Source organism: Dendrobates tinctorius, unplaced genomic scaffold (assembly GCF_039654945.1).
Source record: "Dendrobates tinctorius isolate UK_male_01 unplaced genomic scaffold, ASM3965494v1 ptg000011l, whole genome shotgun sequence".
In the NCBI taxonomy this organism is placed as follows: domain Eukaryota; kingdom Metazoa; phylum Chordata; class Amphibia; order Anura; family Dendrobatidae; genus Dendrobates; species Dendrobates tinctorius.
In genome coordinates, this window is record NW_027361679.1 from 63692723 (window position 1) to 63715000 (window position 22278).

Here is a 22278-nt window from a genome sequence, read left to right on the forward strand (position 1 = left end):
ACGGCCTGTGGCTTCTGTCTTTTGCACTCCAAAATCACCAGACACATCATGATAGGCAGTGAGGACCATGTCTACATCTCTCCCTGTGATCACAATTTGATGGAGACGAGTAACGGTGATGTGATCCACGCTACTGCGATAAAGCAATTCTTTCTTCACAAAGATCCTTTTTCGCTTTCTCCACAGACACAGTAATTGAGGGTCTGCATCGCCTCTCCAACATCTACCGGGAGGTTTTCCCACGAAGAGTAATTCCAAAATTACTGCTAACACTCGACTTTGCGTCTATACTTGTATCCATGTAGTTTCCAGTAGCGGAGATTCTTGACTGCCTTACTGAGATTGAAATATATACGAAGATTTAAAAGTACCACAATACTGCATACTGGTGTACGCTATGAATACCTTTCCCTTTTTCTACTTTTTTAATTCTGGTGTAATACATAGTGAGCCTGTGAGTGTCTGTGTCTGACTCCGGAAGTATAGACGGAAATTTAACTCTAGACTGGACACACCTGGTATGTGCTGATACAGTACCTTGTTTCAAAAATTCGTATTAAGGTATCATCTGTAGGATAACCAATTGTGGGGGGTCCCTCTTCTTGCCGCAGACAAACATGAGACTGAGACAGAGTTTGTATTGAACAGGTCCGTTTTTAGTGCCCATCCTTCTGTCGACAAAAGCAATTCACCACAGCTGTTTCATATTTCTCTGTACACAGGCCTCGGTACCTTCACTTCCTTTGTAACTATAATCGTGTCGTCCTCTGTGGCTGGCCTAGGCCCAACCACCACAGCGCTGCACCAGTCTGAGCACACCGTCCATATAATAGCCCCAGGCCATCTTCGTCTGCGGCTACCATCCTCTGGGCCACCCCCCTGTGACCGCCTCAACTGTCAGTCCTCTCTGGAGCCTTTCCACTGTCTCTATTTCCTCTTTACTGTGCTCCCTTCGCTGACTGAGTCTTCCAGAACCTTCCCTCAGCCTTTTATATTTCCAGTTCTGGTAACTCTGCCCACCATCTCCTAACAGTTTCTCTGACCAATGGCAGTTATTCAGTCCCACTCCTACACTCTCCACTGCCCTCCAATGGGCAAGCTAAAACACTGCACCCTTTCTCTTTATCTTAGCGGTTTCACACCTATACTGCGCTACACCTCTGCTTCTCACTACAGGCTGGTTTGTCTGTCAGTCCACCTTCCCTACATCATCCATAGTGAATGAGCGTGTGTGGGTTATGCCTTCTATATATACGGTGAATCGGAGAAACAAATTTTTACACTATACTCAATACAGATTGTATCTTGTTATACAGTACCTTTATTCGACATTTAGCATTACAGTCAAATCCATACTGTGTAAGCGTCTGAGAGTGACTACGGGACTATTTATACAGAGATTTCAATTGTACCCTAAAAAATATATACTTGCTACCTTGTTATCCAGGACCTTTTTTACACCATTTTTTATTATGGTTAAAACCAAACTGAGTGAGCGTCTGAGGGTGACTATGGAAATATATACCGATATTTTCAATTTGGCCAACACTGTATACAGCAGAACGCTTCTGATACAGTAACCTTTTAAGCTATTTAGATTCTGGTGTAATCCATAATGAGCCTGTAAACATCTGTCTGTTACTTCGGCAATATATTTGGAACTTTAAGATTACCCCAACACTATATACAGCTGTACGCTTGTGTTACATAACCCATTTACAGCTTTTCATATTCTTATGTAATCCATACTAGGCCTGAGAGCATTTGTGTCTGCCTCCTGAAATGTATACAGAGAATAAGAATGTTTACAGTATACTATATATACATTGTATCTGGTGATACTGTACCCTTTTTCAACTTGTTATTTTATTGGGTAATCCATACTGAGCCTGTGAGCGTCTGTGTATGCCTCATGAAATATATACAGAGATTTACTGTTATCCATAGACTGTATAGATCTGTACGCTTCTGATACAGTACCATATATCTGCTGGTATTTTGGGTCCATTTTGAAAAACATGAGTAAGTATGGTGGAAGAGGACACGGATGTGGGCGTGGAGAGCCACCGGGTATTGATGGTGGTGGGGGTGCATCTGCTGGTAGTGCCAAAAACACAATAGCAGCTAAGGCAGGTGGTGTTGAGCTAGCGTCATGGTGTAGCTCTGGAAGGCCTGTAAGGCTCCCTTTTCTGGGAGTAGGTTGACTGCTTTTAAAGTCAGAGTATCAGGAACTGTTTGTGGCTTACATTGCTGAAACAGCCTCCAGCTCTATCGTCTCCTCTTCTGAAGTTGTAAAAAATGCAAGCACTGAGTTGTAACTGCAGGCTTCTGGTCAGGAGCAACCCCTTTCATTGTGTCCTTCACCCACACCAAATGTGAAGGATGTGGAAGCACACACCTCAGATTACTCCATGGAGCTCTTTTCACATACCATGCCTGGGCTAATTAAAAATAGGGCCCATCATGTACTGGAGCAAAGTAAATGGGGCAGATCAGACACTGGAGCAGCATCTAAGGGGCCCATTATACACTGGAGCATTACAAATGGGGCCCATTATATATGGAGCAATATTGGAGCCCATCATACACTGGAGCGTCATCCATGAATCCATGAGGCCCATCATGTACTGGAGCAATGTAAATGGGGCAGATCAGACACTGGAGCAGCATCTAAGGGGCACATTATACACTGGAGCATTACAAATGGGGACCATTATATATGGAGCATTATTAGGGCCCATGATACACTGGAGCATCATCCATGAGGTCCATCATGTACTGGAGCATTGTAAATGGGGCAGGTCAGACACTGGAGCAGCATCTAAGGGTCACATTATACACTGGAGCATTACAAATGGGGCCCATTATATATGGAGCATTATTGGAGCCCATCATACACTGGAGCATCATCCATGAGGCCCATCATGTACTTGAGCAATGTAAATGGAGAAGATCAGACACTGGAGCAGCATCTAAGGGGCCCATTATACACTGGAGCATTACAAATGGGGCCCATTATATATGGAGCATTATTAGTGCCCATGATACACTGGAGCATCATCCATGAGGCCCATCATGTACTGGAGCATTGTAAATGGGGCAGATCAGACACTGGAGCAGCATCTAAGGGGCACATTATACACTGGAGCATTACAAATGCGGCCCATTATATATGGAGCATTATTGGAGCCCATGATACACTGGAGCATCATCCATGAATCCATGAGGCCCATCATGTACTGGAGCAATGTAAATGGGGCAAATCAGACACTGGAGCAGCATCTAAGGGGCACATCATACACTGGAATATTATGAATATTACAAATGGGGTCCATTATATAAGGAGCATTATGTGGAGTTCATCAGGTACTGTATGGAACATTATATGTGACCAATTATTTGGTATGGAGAAATATATGGGGCTCATTATTCTGTATGGCGCACAATGTGGTGGCCATAACACTGTATGGAGTAATATACTGTCCTGTTTTTGAGCTATTGTACAATTTAAAATAGATCACTCATGTCATGTAAGCAGTGAAGTATGTGTCATTGTACTATACCTACTGTATATTTCTGTGGCGTATCGGAGCATCATGAGTTGTGGTATGTGTTAAAGGGGCGCACTGACACTCTTTGGCCCAGGGCACACGAAAACCTGGAGCCAGCCCAACCTCCCCACAACTTTAGCCAAATAACCCCCAGTTTTCAATGCGTAACTATTATTAGGAAGTAAATTAAGGTTGACAAGCTTCAGTTATAAGAATTGATGTTTTTGGCATTGAAATGGGCACTGTAGGTGTGTTTACTGTCTTTCACTCCCTGCCGACTTTGCTTCCCCATTGACTTGCATTGGGTTTCGTGTTTCAGTCGGCCGCCGACTTTTCCCTATTGTCGGCTGATTTCGTTCGACCCGACTTTTGCGAAAGTCGGGTTTCATGAAACCCGACTCGACCCGAAAAAAGGCAAACTCGCTCATCTCTAGTAATAATTTAATCACTTGAGCAATTCTAAGGAAATCCCAAAAAGCATGATCTGTTGGTGGTTCCTGAGGGCAGGAGTTTAAGACCACTGGTCTAGAACAGGGTTCCTCAACTCCAGTCCTCAAGGCCCACCAACAGATCATGTTTTCAGGATTTCCTTAGTATTGCTCAGGTGATAATTGCATCATCTGTGCAATACAAAGGATATCCTGAAAACATGATCTGCTGGTGGGCCTTGAGAACTGGAGTTGGGGAACCCTGGTCTAGAGCATAAAGTTCTATTCACTACCATCTGTGAGGGACAAGGGTGAATCCATTTTGGATTTTAAGTTCAGGACATCCCTTTCCACTCCAGAAATGTGCCCCCTCCCTTGCATCCCCAAGGTCATAAAAAGCCATGCAGTGTTTATCTTTAATTAAAAAGCTAGGAACAAGCCCTTTGAAGCTCTTGACATATTGGTGTGAAATCTTCTGTAGCTGCAAGCCAGCTGGCCACTTTGTGTGACTAAGCACATGGTACAACAAGTTGCAGCAGACTATGAGGTATTGAATCTGGAAAATGACCTATAATAACAGAATGCAATATCTCTGAGACTAGCTGAGCACATAATCCGAATTGGCGTTCCTTTCCCCAAACGCCCATATTATTTAGCCACTTGTAGCACTCTGTTATTGGAGTTATAAAGCCTAGCTAATAGGAATTACATACAGGAGGCATATTTAGTCTCTATGTGCAGATACAATCTATTGAAATCCAGTGACGGTACAACCAACCCATTCAAAGCTTCGGGCGGAAAGTTATGGGCCATCCATCATTCTGGGCAGAAAATCATATTCTCAGGCATGGGAGGAGGAAGATAGCCCAGCCCTGGGAAGGCAACAAAGTGTGGGAGGGGACAGCCTAGAAGTTAAGAGACAGCTGCTCATTTTGAGCTGAGTTTTTTTTATAATGGCCGGAGGATACGTTTGCTGACGGAGCCAGGAAAGCCTGTAACTAAGATTTGGACCCGTGATCCATCAGTGGCCCCCTGTGGTCACATGCTACATAACATGGGAATTACAATATATCTGTACCCAATCCTTTGTACTACACTCCTGACTGGATACTTATATATTGTTCTGTAAATATATGCTTGTATATTTCTAATATGCCTTTTAGGCGATTATATATAAAATTAATCTTGGGCTGCTCTTTTATCTTGATCCACGAATCCCCACATTCGCACGCTCGGTTGGTTATATTATACGCTACCCGGGTTGGTTTCTGACCCGATATGTCTATTGTCGGACGGGGCTTATGTCAAATGAGGAACTGGTGGCAGAATACTGTATTGTTTTAGTGAGGAACTGTTATGGTTAGGACATGGTTAATGTCCTGTTCTGACAGGGTTAACATTGCCGGTGTCATGGTTAGGACATGGTTAATGTCCTGTTCTGACAGGGTTAACATTGCCGGCCTCTCTTTGGATCTGGGAGGGGTATTTATGCTCACTCCATACTGGCATTCTCTGTCAGCTATACTGCTATTCTGGTGTGTCTGACCCCTGGTGTGTGTGTACTCTGCATTGTTTGTTTGCTTCCCGTGTATGACCCGGCTTGTTCCTTCACTCTGTACTCCGTCTCTCGTTTTTGGTGCCATTGTCTTTTCTGGTTCTGACCTCCTGGCTTGGCTATCGTTACTCCGTTACAGTTTACCCCTATTGTACCGTTTAATACCTGTTCTGGTTTTCTGATCTATTGCTACGTCCTGACTATTCTTTCTGTCTAAGCCCTTTGGTACTGTCCTGCTATCTCGTGCTTTGACCCGGCTTGATCTGGTATCTGTCTCTGTCTATGCTCCTTGGTAACATTGTCCTGTAGTTACCCTTCTAGGAGTTTCCCTGCAGCTCCTAGCTCTGTGGAGCTTAGGCCACGCCCCCAGCAGTCACGTGATTCAGGTCCTGGAGCATGCATTGTCACCACTGCTGCTCACTCCGCAGGTATCTTTGTGCACAGTCTTTGTACTCAGGACACGCATCCTGGCTCAGTGAGCAAGTGCAGTGCGGTGGTCCTGACAGGAACTCTAGCAGTGATGGCCAGGAGGTTTAAATATATATTCCCAGCCTGGACTGGTGATATATATCCCCCCTCACTGGGAGCGCCTCACTAAGTCGTACCTATAAGGGGAGTCTTTCCGGCAACTATTTGCCCTCGGTGCAGTTCCCTGACTGACCTGGAGTAAGTGGTGGTGCCAGAGAGCTGAACCCTGTGGGCCCTTCTCTCCCTTCCCCCGAGGTGAGCGAAGTCGATGCCCCCTTCTCCTGTGATATCCCTCACACCATCCATATGTCTTAACAGAGTATAAGGGATTGGGTTTTTCATGTAGGTTCTGAGAGATCTCCAGTTCTATGTTTACCTATATATCCTGGTGCAAAGAGTTCATTTTTATATATGTATTAAATATGCTTTATAGCAACTGGCACTGGACGTCATACAAAAATTGCATTATATTCTGATTAAGATACTAATAAAATTCTCCTTCATTCTGTGTAAAATCAGAATATTGACATGTCCCATCTCTCAGAAGAGTAAATGACTCTAACCTCATAAATATTATAGCGTGATGTTTTTCTCCTTCAGGTTCATCACTCTTCTACACACGCTTATTGGTCTACGTCAAGTCCTCAGGAACGCCAGTAAATTCATTGTTTTTCTTAACTAATAAAAAGTGCACTCAAGCAAATCTCAAGTACAAATAAAAAAATCACAGCCAGGACAGAAGAAGGATGAAAAGCTGGATACAAAGGAAACTATTAAACACCTTTCAGTAAAGCAACTAACTTGCTAGCATTCCTATAGCATTTATGAGCGCTTCTTGATTATGGTGTCAGCCTCTTTGTATGTGTTAAATCCAACCTGCTAAGGCAAAATACTTGGGTTGTTTATACTACTGGGAACATCGAGAAACAGAAACGTACAAACATTAAACACTGAAGACGAGCAAAGCTTTAACAATCTCTCCGGCATCGCTTCCCAGGAGGTGGTTTAGTATTATGGTCTTGAGCCTAAGTGGATCAATCCTTTCGCTCATAAAAATGAGCAAAGATGTCTTCTAAAATATGGAGAAAATATAAAATATAGGCATCATTAACATCTTACTTTTCCACTTTGTGGAATACTTTTATGAATTAATGGATAAAGCAACAATATTCATCAAAATACTGGAAACAATGTTTCATACACTTTACTTTTTATTCTATTAGTTTATGTAATTTTTATTAAAGTGCAATCTTTCAGTTTATTTTATGAGATACAGTTGTGCTCAAAAGTTTACATACCCCGGCAGATTTCTTGCTTTCTTGGCCTTTTTTCCGAAAATATGAATGATAACACCAAAACTTTTTCTCCACTCATGGTTAGTGGTTGGGTAAAGCCATTTATTGTCAAGCGACTGTGTTTTCTCTATTTAAATCATAATGACAACCCAAAACACTCAAATGACCCTGATCAAAAGTTCACATCCCCTGGTGATTTTGGCCTGATAACATGCACAGAAGTTGACACAAATGGCTTTGAACGGCTACTAAAGGTAACATCCTCACCTGTGACCTGTTTGCTTGTAATCAGTGTGTGTGCATAAATGCTGAGTGAGTTTCTGGCATCTAAACAGACTCTTGCATCTTTCATCCAGCCACTGATGTTTCAAGCAACAAGCACCCCAGCATTTTAGTGCTCGCTCATCTCTAATTCTCCCATTCTTTGGCTGAAATCCATGGACAGAACTGTTTCAAGACCTTATTTTATCCTTCATGATTTGGACATGGTTTCTCTGCCTTTTTATTCTGAGACATCCCAAATGTCATCCATTAGTGGTGCAAGGTTTTATATTTCAAAGATTTTATTGAAATGTATTATAAAAGTAACAAACAATTCAGATAGAGATGACAAGTTGTGTAAACAATATTCAAATAAGGGGCATTATAAGTTTTGTTTTGCTTCCTGAACTAAGAATTATGTGGCTAAACCAGAAAATTTGGCAGCCATTGAAAACAGTGGAGAACATGAACATGATGACCTCTGTGAATAGAATAGACTCTCTTATGCACCTCACCAACAACTGAGGTTGTGTCTTGAACCAAGACATTAGGAGAATGAAGAGAAGTCTGAGTCCAGTATCAAAGTCGTCCTCTTAAAAAAAAATTATCCAACATTAAAAGCCACATCATCCATCACCAATGTAAAGCTCAAATGTGCTTCAGAAAAAGTCTGTGTTCATTGCATATAAAATAATAATCAGTTAAGCATTTTACAGCCAACCTGTCACCAGGTTTGACCAATATGAGGTAAGGGCACCCTCTTTCAGCCTGATACACAGCATTCTTTAATGCTGTATATCTTCCCCCAACCCGACCTGAAAGACAAGAAAAAGAGCATTTATTATACTCACCTGTAGGGAGAACCGGTGGCCTTATCTTATATCAGCCAAAACTGATGACAAGTTCCCTTTAAGTCAAATCCTGCTGGTTCACATTACCGAAATCATCAAAATATAAACTTAAAATCTTAAATTATTCTTAATTAGCATCAATTCCTATAAGTGCTGAAAGTTTTAGGCTAAGTTCCCAAGTTGCAGAAATGCTGTGGAAATGTCCACAGCATTTCCGCATCTCCCTGCCGCGGGTAAAACGCATGCAGAATTTTAGCTTGAAGATTGCTTGCGCTTTTCCAAGCAATGCTTCAATAGTGAAAGAATGTTAAAAATAGTAAAAAAATAAAAAAAATAGGGATATACTCACCCTCTGTCGGCCCCTGGAGTTGTCCTGCCTCTCATTGGCGCTGCCGGCAACTTCCGTTCCCAGGGATGCCTTACGACAATGACCTCTGATGACGTAGCATCACGCGAGACCGCTATGCCATCAGAGGTCATTTGCGCAATGCATCTCTGGGAACAGAAGATACCAGCAGTGTGGCTGAGAGGCGGGAAGGCTCCGGGGACTGCCAGAAGGTGACTATATCCCTATTTTTTATTTTAATTCTATTTTATACAGGGATATGGTACCCAGGGCATGGAGGAGAGTCTCCTCTCCTCCAGACCCTGGGTACCATCCACACATGAAGCGCTCACTTTACGCATGGTGGGCATAGCCACATGCGTAAAGTGAGCATTTCAATGCAATCCTATGGTGGCGAAATCGCCATTATTCCGCAGAAATATTGGACACGCTGCAGATTTTACCACTATGTGATTCCACAGCTGTAAAATCCGCAGCATTGACACAGCAACTGTGGAATCCCATAGCGCATTTTACACATTTCCACTGCGGCAAAAATGCGGTGGAAACGCATAGAAATCGCAACGTGGGCACACAGCCTAAAGGTGAAGCTTGTTACACACGTGTCCCTGGTCTAGGCTCTGCTCCATCTGCCCATGTCCGTTGAACTTTCTGATGCTGCTCGTCAGTCTTGCAGGCAGCCTACAGTACTTCCATGTGATGATCTGCCAGGACCTTTTTAAGGGCTTGTACTGAATCTGTGACTATACTTGCAGTTTGTGTTTGTACAGTAACCTGGCTGCAAGCTGCAGAACATCTCCTGTAGACCAGCAGTTTCCACTGGCACTTCCTATTTGCCTCTAGTGACTATGGAGTTCTGTCGGTTACCTGTCCCTGGCTCTCCTGTACTTCTTCTCTATGTCCTCCTACAGTTTTCAGGATGTCTTCATGCCTGTGTGCGACTTCTTTGGCTGCTGACTTTCCTGTTTATTTTTTTAACCCATAACTTAAAAGAAGATTAATGATATAACTTTACTTAACAAAATTTTCAGTTTTTTTTCAAATTATTTGATGCAAAAACGAATAGAATCCACATAAAAAACTGCTACATCTAGTATTTTGTATGTCCTCCATGATTTTTAAGGACAGCACCAAGTATTGTAGGCATTTAATGAACAATTTCAAGTGTTTATTTCTGCTAATATTAGTGATTATGGCTTATAGCCAATGAAAACCAAAAAATCATTATCTCAGTAAATTAGAATAATTAACAAAAAACATCTGGAAAAGCTTCCTAAGCATTTAAAAAGGTCCCTTAGTTTGTTTCAGTAAGCTCCACAATAATGGGGAAGTTTGCTGACTTGACAGATATCCAGAAAGCAGTTATTGACACACTCCACAAAGAGGGCAAGCCACAAAAGGTCATTGCTAAAGAAGCTGGCTGTTCACAGAGTGCGGTATCCAAGCTTATTAATGGAAAGTTGAGTGGATGGAAAAATAGTGGTAGAAAAAGGTGCACAAGCAACTGAGATAGCCGCAGCCTTGAAAGGATTGTTAAGAAAAGGCCATTCAAAAATTTGGGGAAGATTCACAAGGATTCACTACTGCTGGAGTCATTGCTTCAAGAGCCACCACACACAGACATAACCAGGACATGGGCTACAAGTTTTGCATTCCTTGTGTCAAGCCACTCATGACCAATAGGCAACACCATAAACGTCTTACCTAGGCCAAGGAGAAAAAGAACTGGACTGTTACTCCGAAGTCCAAGGTGTTGTTTTCAGATGAAAGTAAATTTTGCATTTCATTTGGAAATGAAGGTCCTAGAGTCTGGAGGACGAGTGGAGAGGCACACAATCCAAGCTGCTTGAGGTCAGTTGTGAAGTTTCCACAATTAGTGATAGTTTGGGGAGCCATGTCATCCACTGGTTTAGGTCCACTGAGTTTTATCAAGACCAAAGTCAGTGCAGCCTTCTACCAGGAAATTTTAGAGCACTTCAAGCTCTAAACATCCCTGAACATATTTAGATTCAATGGGAGGCCAAACCAAATGTATGTACAACACCTTAAGAGGTGACAAAAAGCCTCCCAAACAGCTAAAATTAGAGATGGATACCATGAAACTGGAATCAATTGACCCACAGTACATGAAGTATCTTGGAGACCGGATACCTCATGCAAGACCTCCATTTTTTTCCAGCCACATTCAGGTGGCACAAACATCAGTTTCAAACAGGTAGAAAGATGTATGGAAAGTAACACAGGTTGTAGACTGATCAACTGAACCACAGTAGAACATTTTATAATGGCACAGAAGCAGTCACCCATGGCCCATGCATGAGGTATTAAGGCCTGGCCCTTCATTTAAAACTTGAAATTGAAGTTTTAATGAGGACCTGGTAGCTGAGAGATCTGATACCTCATGCAACACCTCCAATTTTTTTTTTTATTCCAGCCACACTCAGATGGCACAGACATCAGTTTCATACAGTACTAATTTTAGAAAAATGTAAGGAAAATAACACAGGTAGTTGACTGAAAGTGAGTACAGGCCTGCCTGTCTGTGAGCCCTACTTACACAGGCAATCAACCAGATGGACACCGAACTTGGATTCTCCACATTTCAAAAAATAATTGTCACACACCACTAAAGCGGCATCAATATCCACAGAGTAGAAACAGTATAATGAGCCTCTTACACACCTTCTACTACAGGTAACCCATCATATGGAGGCTCAACTTTGAGTCTCCACATTTAAAAATAAATTGTCACACAGCACTAAAGTGGTATCAAATTCCACAGAGTAGAAACAGTATAATGGGCCACTGACACACATGCCACCACAGGCAACCCATCAGATGGAAACCCCACTTGGAGTCTCCATATTTCAAAAGAATTAGTGTGACAGCACTAAATTGGCATCAATTTACACAGAGTAGAAACAGTATAATAGGCCTCTGGCACACCTTCTACTACACTACAGGCACTCCACCAGATGGAGACCCAATTTGGAGTTTGCACATTTCCAAAAATTTAGTTTAGATTGTAGGTGGCGCTAGTAGCTGTAGAAAAAAGAGAGGAACACTTGCTGAAAATTAGGAACACACACCACCAATGTGATCAATAAAATATAAATAAATAATTAAAATTTGCGCTTAATAATGAACCCCTTTAGCTTGTAGTGAACTAAAAAATACTCACAAATGAATTGGATTGCTCCAAGTTAGGAAGTTATTACCTTAAGGTGTAATCTGAGTGGATGTCTGGACTCCAGAGGTCCAGTAAAGATTGCTGTATATCTTGATGTGAAGTCAGATTGAATGATATTTGCCAGATAAACGTGGGTTAATACCACGGCTCTTTAGGAGTGCTGTCCCAGCCGGTGACAGACACTCCACGCTCCCCTCTTCCAGCGGCTCGCCGGTGTGCAGTGCGCACGATGTGAAGCTCTGGCGTGAGATGAGCCAACAGGACCTTTGTGATGTCACCGGTCACGTGATAGATTACAGGTAGCGCAGTGGACCAATTCCACACAGTTTTAGCACAAATGATTTGGAGTAGCTAAGTGGGCCTCATGGTTGAACCACAATATTAGGCCTAATGATTTTTACGTGGAAATCTGGCCTTCTGATTTACCACTGAAACACAGTTTTAGGACAAACGATTTGGAGCAGCAAATGGGGCTTCCGGAGACTGCCATACAGGTTTTGCATTATCTACTTCGATGCTGGAAGATCGATTTCACACAGGACAGGATCCTATCTAAGGCCTGTTTCACACATCCGTTTTACAGATCAGTCGTAATCTGCGAAAATGGCAGAAAACAGATCCGTCGGCGGATTGACAGCAACGTGTGGCACCAGACCGTTGTTCAGACGGATTCGGCGAAGGTTGAATGTAAAGGAACCCGTTCCCAGAAAAAAGGAGAGAGAGAATATTTTCCCGGAACGGCATTACAGGGTTAAAAATGTTCCCGGAGCAAAGTTTCCGGGCATGCACACATGAAAATAGCGGACCATCAAGAAATAAAAGCATTGCAGTGTCTGTTTCATCCGCCTGGGAGCCAGAAAAATTTTGGCGGATCCGTCAAAAAACGGGGGTGACGGACGACCGTCAGTCAAGATCCGCCAAAAATGTACTGTAAGTCTATGGGGGAAAAAAACGGATCCACCCCTTTTTTGGCGGATCCGTTTTTTTCAAAAATTGGCAGATTATGACTGACGGGAAAAAACTGATGTGTGAAAGAGGCCTAACTGACAAGTTAACTTTCAGCAGCAATAGTGCAGGAGCGACCTCTCTGCACTGTGACACTGAGACAATGGAGCCAGTAAAATACAATGTCCGCTTTTTTATGGCCAGGGACATGTGACTTTGGCAGCCAGTCACAGAATTCCTTGTGTCATGACATTGTGGATGGTTTCTGCACCCTGATTGGTTGACGGACTCAACACACATAAAGTTAAGGGAAAAAAGTGCGTACCACTCCTGTAACTTCTTCACATACTCCTCTAACCACTCCACACCCCTTCCCTCAACAAAATATATCCCCCCATTCCCGCTCATCATACAGCAGCACTATCTTAACCAAAGTAATAACAAAATAATTAGTGGAAAAGTTATGATTTACCGAACTGTGACCAAACTTTGCTGACTTTGGGTAAAAATGTTTGTGAAAGCAAACACAAATCTGAATGTGCTATGTTCGTGCCGAATTTGAGATTGGTGAACGTTTTCCAAAAACGTTTGCTCATCTTTAAAGATAACACAAGTAAACACAAAATGCCGTTTGACGGCACCAATGCATGGTTCCCTTCCTTCCACCATTCAAGGATGCCGGCTTACTCACCGCACCAGCTGCAGCATCCCCAGAAGCAGTCTCCTCCTCCCAGGTGCGCTCTGCACTCTAGTCCGGTGGCATGCCTAGTAAGCATGTGAAGGCGCTCCCCTGCTGGGTGGCATTTAATTAATGTGAACACCTGCAAGATGTCTCCCAGCCAACAGTTGGAGGCATTTTGTATAAAAGGCACCCACCTCAATTGGGAGGAGCCTGAGCAACCCCTATAGATTAGTGTTAGGCATGTTGATGTATGCATCTGTATGTTCTCAGGTCCCCCATCTCTAGTCTGTTAAAGCTATTCCTGTATCCTGTGTTCCCATAGTCTATTATAGTGATAATTCTGTCATTGTAGTCATCTTGAGTAGGTTACAATACCGTGTAGCTGCATCTTTAGTATCGGTACCCCATAGCTGCATGAGCGGTACCTGATCAGTTTTCCGGAGACCTGCATGTCTATACATATCCCAAGTGGTCATCCTATCTACTATCCAAAAACTGCACAGTCCAAACCCGTCCTGCCTTTCCAGGATTCCCTATTTGATTTTTACCCCTGGTGTCAGCTGCTACTGCTGGACGCCACCTTGGGGTGGCACCGGCCAGCAACCTGCTGCACAAGCCTAACCTTGCCACTAGAGGCTCCAGTGAACACCAAAGTAGCTGATTAGTTACGCCCCTCCAGAGTAAGTCCAGTCCGTGGCATGGTGTGTCCATGAACCACATGCGCCACCTGCGGGTGTGTCAAAGGTCTTTATTATTAAGGGAAAAAAATCCAAACCTACAGGGCCTTGTGTGAAAAAGTGATTGCCCCTTAAACCTAATATCTGGTTGGGCCACCCTAAGCAGCAACAACTGCAATCAGGATTTTGACTAGTCCACTCCAAAGTCTTAATTTTGTTTTTCTTGAGCCATTCAGAGGTGGACTTGCTGGTGCATTTTGGATCATTATCCTGCTGCATAACCCAAGTTCGCTTCAGCTTGAATCAGGTAAGGGGCAAACACTTTTTCACACAACTTTAAATGTGTTTTTAGCAGTATACAAATGCCAATACAGGGCAATCAGCTCCATACATGCATTGATGTAATGTACTTATGGAATTGTGGGGAATTCTGCTCGGTAAATTCCATACTGTTATTTTTCCTTCGATAGATTTGCCTCCAGCATGTTTTGATTAATATATCTTTTAGTATACTATTTTTGCACAAAGTGATTTTGGAAATGACTTCCTGGATAACAAGTTCTACAGCAGTAGTGCATAGAAGAAAGGGCTCACTGAGGCATAATTATATGTATGTGGACCTATGTTCCATATCGTGGTTCCTACACTGCCTCTTCCTTTCCCATCCTGGGTGATGAGTTTCGTGGAGGTAGGACCACTTGATATGACTGTCATCTTAAGTTCTTTAATTACAAATGAAATGTAAAGTTCTCTGTGACAGCCATTATAAATTTAAAATGACAGCAAACTTGCATTTTTCCTTCTTACACGTATGACAAGCATTGACATTGAAACATATACTTGAGTTTCAATTATTAAAGTCTGCAATGTACTCTGTCACATGGGGTAACATAATCCACACAGCTGCACTTCTGGACTGATGACTGCTTTAGCAAAGTTAATTTCATTTGAGTTCTTACTTTTCAAAATCCAATTTCCAAAAATGAAGAACAATGTGATTTTTTTCCTCCCAAAAAATATTGCAATCAATTTACATATTAGAGACCAAACCTTTTTTTGAAGTGAAATTGTAATATTAACTTCTTCACCATCTTGGGTTTTTCCGTTTTTGAGTTTGCGTTTTTGCTCTCCTTCTTCCCAGAGCCACACCTTTTTTTATTTTTCAGCCAATATGGCCATGTGAGGGCTTATTTTTTGTGGGCCGAGTTGTACTTTTGAATGACACCATTGGTTTTGCCATATAGTGTACTGGAAAATTTGAAAAAATTCAAAGTGCGATGAAATTGCAAAAAAAGGGCAATTCCACAAATCCTTTTTTTTTTTTTTACCATGTTCACTAAATGCTAAAACTGACCTGCCATTATGATTCTCCTGGTCATTATGAGTTTGTAGATACCAAACCTGAATAGGTTATTTTTTAATTAAGTAGTAAAAAAAAAATCCAAAGATTCTAAAAAAAAAGTCGCCATTTTCCGACCGAGACCTGTAGCGTCTACATTTTTGGTGATCTAGGGCTGGGCCAGGACTTATTTTTTGAGTGCCAAGCTGATGCTTTTATTGATAATATTTTTGTGTACAGTAGATATGATCCTTTGATCACCTGTTATTGCATTTTAATGCACTGTTGCGGCAACGAAAGAAAAGCAATTCTGGCGGTTTGATTTTTTTTCTCGCTACGCCGTTTACTAATTGAACTTTTATATGTATATATTTTATTTTTATATTTTTAAAAACATTTTTTTTACTTTACACTTGCTTCAATAGTCTCCATGAGAGACTATAAACTGCGATCATCCAATCGATTGCACTACACAGAGCAGTGCTTCAGTTAAAACAAAATAACTAATAAAACTAATTTCTCAAACAAAAACAGTGAAAAGCAATCAAAATGTTATATGACCTTTGGCTTCTTGGCCAAATCCTGACTGACAATAACCCACTATTTTCTATGTGTCTATCTAATCAGTGCTTGGAGTTTATCACAATTTCTGTATTTCTATTTGTACATCCGCTTTTTGAGGAGTGACCACAGGGACTCAATGGGATTGCGATCTGGGAAGTTTCCTGACCATGAACACAATATTTCTTTCACCAAGCCACTTAGTTTTTGCCTTGTGACATTGTAAGAAGAAGGACTGTACCGCGGGTACCTGTTCTGTGCCGGTTCCAGAACTGTCGGGGCTGTCTCCTCTGTTGTCCAGGAGTAAGCTTAAGGGACCAGACCAATCCTTGCATGCGGAAGCAGGAGGCGTAGTTAAGGGGGTACAGCAGCAGTGAGTTTGGAAACAGGCAGATTTGGCGGGAACAGACAGCGCGCAGCAAGGAGCGGTGAGTGCTCCAGCCCCGGAGCATCCATTTAGCACAGGCCCATTCCCAAGCACCGCCATGTCTGCCACTGACAGAGACTGTGAGGAGAGACGTGCAGTGTGCCCGTCGGTCACCAAGAAGTGAAGTGCCAGATGATCCGGGCCTGTGAGTACCGTGTGCATGCCGCCCAAAACAGACTGGATGCGGGACCATTACTCATGCCCTGATTCCCCAGCATACATCTGATGGACAACGGTGGGCGCAGACGGCGTGGTGGCCCACGCTTTCCTGGCTACATCACTATATATACTAGGGGCAGTGGAAGGTACCAGACACCGACTGCTGCTGCCAGAAGACAGATCTGCATTATCTTCAGGACTCCCACCGGACAAGTACTACACCGGCCGTTGTGGACATCATCCCCTGCTTTGTGATTCATCCCATCCGGGGTAACGTCTGACGGGATAAGTGACCCAACAAAAACTGTGATACCCTTTCTGCTGTTCTTTAATTCAGCATATTGTCTATCCTTGAACTGTTTAACCATTTGCCTCCCTGCGTGGAGATTCCCTGTTAAGTAAAGTTATTAACCCATGCTCTGCCTTCTGTCTGTCACTGCATCCCGCAACCTGCTCACAACATGGTGCACCATCATGCATGAAAAGTATTGTTCATCACAAAATTATTCCTGAATTGTTGGGAGAAGTTGTTCTTATATAAATATATATCATATTTTTCTTCTTGTTCTTTTATATATATCATATTTTTTGGACTATAAGGGGCACCATACTATAAGAAACAACTAGGTTTTAGAGTGCAAAGTTATAAAAAAAATGAAGCAAAAAACGTGGTCAATTCTATACTTAACCCCTTACTCACATCGGACTTAATAGTACACCAATGTCAGACACCCTCCCTCCCGCTGAGCCTATATTTTTTCCGGCACATTCCAGCTGTTTTAAACAGCTGACATGTGCCTCTAACAACCGTGGATGGAATCGAGATCCAACTGCGGCTGTTAACTAGTTAAATGCCGCTGTCAAACTCTGACAGTGGCATTTAACACGCGCTTCCAGCAAGTGCATCGGAAATCCATCCATTGGTGACCCCGTCACGTGATCGCGAGTCACCGATGGGTTGGCATGACAACCAGAGGTCTCCAGCAGACCTCTATGGTTGTCAATGCTGGATTGCAATGAGCGCCGCCCGGTGGTTGGCGCCCATAGCAAGAGTAATTCTGCTACACACAGGTGATCTGATCATCGCCTGTGTGTAGCAGAGCCGATCAGGTTATAGCAGCTTCTAGTCTCCCATGGAGACTATTGAAGCATGCCAAGAGTAAAAAAAAAGTTTCTAAAAATATGAAAAAATTTAAAAAATATAAATATTCAAATTACCCCCTTTCACCCCATTCAAAATTAAACAATAAAAAAAATCAAATATGCACACGTGGTGAAAATTGTTGGCACCCCTCGTTTAAAGACAGATAAACCGACAATGGTCACAGAAACAACTTGAATCTGACAAAAGTAGTAATAAATTAAAAATCTATGAAACTGAACAAATGAAAGTCAGACATTGCTTTTCAACCATGTTTCCACAGATTTTTAAAAAACATAAAATTCATGAAATAGGCCTGGACAGAAATGATGGTAACCTTAATTCCTTAGTGATAGAGCCATTTTGCAGCTTAATGACCAGGCCAATTTTTACAATTCTGACCACTGTCACTTTATGAGGTTACAAGTCTGGAACGCTTTAACGGATTCCGCTGATTCTGAGATTTTTTCAGAACATATTTTACTTCATGCTAGTGGTAAAATTTCTTCAATATGACATCTGTTTAGTTATGAAAGAAATGGAAATATGGCAAAAATTTTGAAAATGTTGCAATTTTTAAACTTTAAATTTGTATGCCTTTAATCAGAGAGATACAGTATGTCACACAAATTTCTTAATAAATAACATTTCCCACAGGTCTACATTACATAAGCACAATTTTGGAACCAAAATTTTTTTTTGTTAGGAATTAATAAAGGTTAAAAGTTGACCAGCGATTTCTCATTTTTACAACAAAATTTACAAAACCATTTTTTTTAGCGACCACATCATATTTAAAGTCATTTTGAGGGGTGTACATGACAGAAAATACCCAAAAGTGACACCATTCTAAAAACTAGACCCCTCAAGGTGCTCAAACATTCAAGAAGTTAATTAACTCTTTACGTGCTTCACAGGAACTGAAGCAATGTGGAAGGAAAAAATTAACATTTAACTTTTTTTGCAAAAAATTATTTCAGAACCAATTTTTTTATTTTCACAAGTGATAAAAGAGAAAATGAACCACAAAATTTGGCTGGAATTGAGATAGGATGCCATGTTGTGTTTGGAGAGCCCGTGATATGCCTTAACCGTGGAAACCCCCAACAAGTGACCCCATTTTGGAAACTAGACACCTTAAGGAACTTATCTAGATGTGTGATGAGCACTTTGAACCTCCAAGTGCTTCACAGAAGTTTATAACGTAGAGCCGTGAAAATAAAAATCATAATTTTTTTCCACAAAAATGATCTTTTTTCCTCCAAATTTTTATTTTTACGAGGGTAACACGAAACATTGGACCACAAAAGTTGTTGTGCAATTTGTCCTGAGTTCGCCCATACCCCATATGTGGGAGTAAACCACTGTTTGGGCGCACGGCAGAGCTCAGAAGGGAAGGAGCAACGTTTGACTTTTTTTAACGCAGAATTGGCTGGAATTGAGATTGGACGCCATGTCGCGTTTGGAGAGCCCCTGATGTGCCTAAACAGTGAAAAAAACAAACAAATGATCCCATTTTGGAAACTAGACCCACCAAAGAGCTTATCTAGATGTGTGGTGAGCACTTTGAACCCCCAAGCGCTTCACAGAAGTTTATAACGCATAGCCGTGAAAATAAAAAATATTTTTTTTCCACAAAAGTGATTTTTTAGACCCCAATTTTTTTTTATTTTCCCAAGGGTAACAGGAGAAATTAGGCCCCTAAAGTTGGTAGTGGAAAACATTCAATTCTAGCTCCAACCCTAACCCCAACACACCCCTAACCCTAATCCCAACTCTAACCCTAATCCCAACCCTAACCCTAATGCTAATCAATAACTCTAATCCTAACCCTAATCCCAACCCTAACCCTAATCCTATTCCTAATCCCTAACCGTAATCCCAAAACTAATCCCAACCCTAACAATAATCCTAACCCTAATTCCAGCCCTAACCCTATTTCCAACTCTAATCCTAATTCTAACCCTAACCCTAATTCCAACCCTAACCCTAATTCTAACCCTAACCCTAATTTTAACCCTAACCCTAAAGGAAAAATAAAAATAAACATATTTTCTTTATTTAATTATATTTCCCTAACTAAGGGGGTGATAAAGGGGAGGTTATTTACTATTTTTTTAATTTTAATCAATGTGATAGGGTTTATCACAGTGATCAAAATGTGTATTGAATGAATGAATGGAATATGGCGTATCGGCGATCTTTAAGGGGTTAACTTAATATTTTGTTGCACAAACTTTTGAGGCAATCACTGCAGTCAAATGATTCCTGTAACTGTCAATGAGACTTCTGCACCTCTTGACAGGTATTTTGGCCCACTCCTCAAGAGCAAACTGCTCCAGTTGTCTCGTGTTTGAAGTTGCCTTTTCCAGACGGCATGTTTCAGCTCTTTCCAAAGATGTTCAATAGGATTTAGGTCAGGGCTCATAGAAGGCCACTTCAGAATAGTCCAATGTTTTCCTCTTAGCCATTCTTGGGTGTTTTTAGCTGTGTGTTTTTGGTCATTATCCTGTTGCAAGACCCATGACCTGCGACTGAGACCAAGTTTTCTCTAGAATCCCTTGATAGTCTTGAGATTTTATTGTGGACAGCATGGTGGCTCAGTGGTTAGCATTGCAGAGGTGGAGTCCTGGCTTCAAATATGCAAGGAGTTTGTATGTTCTCCCTGTGTTTGCATGGGTTTCCTCCCACATTCCAAAGACATACTGATAGGGAATTTAGATTGTGAACCCTATCAGGGACAGCAATGATAATGTGTGTAAAGTGCAGCAGAATGTGTTAGCACTATATAAAGATTATTATTGTACCCTGACAGATCCTAGACACCCTGTGCCAGATGCAGCAAAGCCGCCCCAGAACATAACAGAGCAACCTCCATGTTTCACAGAAAGTTATTCATTATAGCCTGATTTATCTTTGAATGCTAATTTTTCTAAAAGTAAGGGTACCGTTACACTTAGCGATGCACCAGCGATCCCGACAACGATATGACCAGGTCAGGATCGCTGGTGCATCCCTAAGTGGTCGCTAGTGAGCTGCCAAACAGGCAGATCTTGCCAGCAACATAGCAGCGGTCGGTGGTCATTACTTACCTGTCAGACGAGGCGATGAAGACGTCCTCCCGCCTGTGTCCACGAGTCGCTCATCGCCACAGCAGGAAGACCAGCAGGAAGCAGACGATGAGAAATGGCCCAGGACGTTCTCGCGCAATCAGCGATAACCAGCGGGGGAGCCGGTCAGAGGTAAGTATCACATGTAGCGATATTGCTAGCAATATCGCTGCTGCGTCACAAAACCAGTGACGTTATAGCAATATTGCTTGCGATATCGCTATGTGTAACGGGCCCTTAACCCCTATTTTTATCCACTACTATCATGTCCCCGAATACTTGACACCTTTCAAGAACTTATTGAAAAAGAGATCTATTTGATCAGAATTGTAACTCCTCTAAAGATAATTTGTTAGCAAATGAAAGAGTAGCCCTTACTGAAATAGTTAATAACAAGGATTTGCTGATCAAGTCAGCTGATAAGGGGGGAGGAATTGTGGTGTTGAATGCTTCCCTGTATCATAAAGAAAATGTAATAATAATAGATGATGTTGATTAGTACGCTAAACTCAAATCTGATCCTACTACTATTTTTCAGTCGCAATTATTGGAATTATTACAGGAGGGAGTTACAAGTGGGGCACTTGATGTCAAAAATTCTGAATTTTTATATGTCGAGAATCCTATTGTGCCAATTTATCATGCACGTCCGAAGATACACAAAGGTATTCCCCCCCCCTTTTAGATCCATTATTGCTGGTATTTGTGGACTTAATGAAAAATTGGGGGACATCTACTTACAACCCCTTGTTTCTACTATTCCAGGTTTCATTAGAGACACTAAGATGTTAATTTCTTCCTTGGATAGAATCAAATGGGACTCCACTTTCTGCTGGCTTAGCTGTGATGTGGTTAATATTCCTCGATTCCCCATTAGATTGCGCTATTTAGTTATACAGGTTTTTTTTTTAATAAATATAGTAGGTACAAAATTCACATCCAGGAACTTCTTTTATGTTCTGTTGCTTTTTGGCTATCTCACAATTATTTTTCATTTACAGGGGGTTTTTTTTTGCAGACCAAAGGTGTCAGCATGGGAGGGAAATTCTCACCTTCCCTCACCAATTTGGTTGTTGCAGTTTGGGAGGAATTTTTTCTATTTTCTGAAAATAACATTTTTCATGCTGATATTTATTTTTATGGGCGTTATATTGATGATATAATAATAATATGGACAGTCAGTGATGGAGAGGCCAATGCATTTATGAAGTACATTAATGACAATAAATTTAATCTGAAGTTCACACATCAAATTACTCAGACACATGTTAATTATTTGGACGTTACCATTA